The sequence below is a fragment of the Gekko japonicus genome, unplaced genomic scaffold (assembly GCF_001447785.1).
Source record: "Gekko japonicus isolate JY-2015 unplaced genomic scaffold, Gekko_japonicus_V1.1 scaffold66, whole genome shotgun sequence".
NCBI lineage: Eukaryota > Metazoa > Chordata > Lepidosauria > Squamata > Gekkonidae > Gekko > Gekko japonicus.
The window spans coordinates 1,686,748-1,688,207 of record NW_015163605.1 but is presented as its reverse complement, the minus strand read 5'-3'; positions in this window follow the sequence as shown (position 1 = coordinate 1,688,207).

Here is a 1,460-nt window from a genome sequence, read left to right as displayed (position 1 = left end):
GGCATACGCAAATAAGTTATGCTGATGAGATGCTAATGAGCTCCTGTACCTCAATTCCTACGAAATGACCCCTGCTGATGCTAATCAGGGGCTCATCTCCCACCTTTTGTCTATACTTGGCAACCTATTCAGTCTGCGTTGGCAGAATCATTCGTGATCATCAAACTCATTCAGCCATCTCCAGTAATCCCATCATAGCTATTGTGAATCCAGGCTCTGCCCCTCTGAGACCTCACTGGTCACACCTAGGTCTGGCTTCTCCTAATGCCACACCCCTTGGGACCCATGATTGGCCCAGGTAATATTTTGTCTTCACCTGAGACAAAGCCCCTCAAGACCTCCTAGTGGTCAGCATTGTTCTCCAAGGTCTATATCCATCCACACACACACACATACACACCACTCTCTCTCTTTTTCTTTCTCTGGGACCTTCCCATAAGGCCTAGTGCTAGCTGTTGGCGCTATTCTCTTCAAGGACTTCTGCATGTCTGGACAGGTAGTATTACCCAATAACTGACCCCTCTATTCGCTATCAATCACCTCTGCTTTCTTAGTTCTGTATTGCTTGCTCTTTTTGAATACTTAGTGTGCTTGTAATTAGAGAAACTTTTAAATAAAAACTATTTAATTTACTCTTCAAATCTGGAGTCTTCCTACTGCACTGGACCTTAGTATACAATTGGTGTGTGGTCTCTGTACCCCTCTGGTCTCCCCTGCCACATAGCTAATTTCCCCAAACAACAAGGCAGACCATTGGCGGTAACAATACATAAAGCAGAAAAGTCTTTACCTGGCACTGAGAACATTTCAAGGGAAGGCACTTGGTTCAGGAAAAGGGGAAGGGCATTCCAAAACCAGAGAGAGCCACAATTGAAAAGACCCTATTCTCTCATGTTCACTCATCTCATCTCTGAAGAGAGGGGGACATGAAGGAAGAAGAAGATAAGAGATTGGATTTAAGCCCCGCCCTTCACTACCCAAAGGCGCCTCAGAGCGGCTTACAAACTCCTTTCCCTTCCCCTCCCCACAACAGACACCCTGTGAGGTGGGGCTGAGAGGGCTCTTTTTCAAGAACAGCTGTGCCAGAACTATGGCTTGCCCAAGGTCATCCAGCAGGTGCAAGTGGAGGAGTGGGGAATCAAACCCGGTTCTCCCAGATTAGAGTCCTCACACTTAACCACTACACTAGTGATGGTGAACAACATGCCTGGTCAGGACTTAATGGGAATAATCACTCCTTTAAGTATCCTGGTCTCAAGCTGTGAGGTGAGGCAGGAGTCAATCAGAGATAGGGCTTTTTCAGTGGTGGCATCTTGCCTTTGGAATTCCCTCCCCCTTGCCTGGCACCTACTTTCCTTTCCTTTAGGAACCAGGTCAAAATGTCTCTCTTTAGGCCCGTAGCTAACATGGGGCCCACGGGGCCCGGCCCCCTTGTGTTTCTTCTGGGCCCCCTCCCTCCA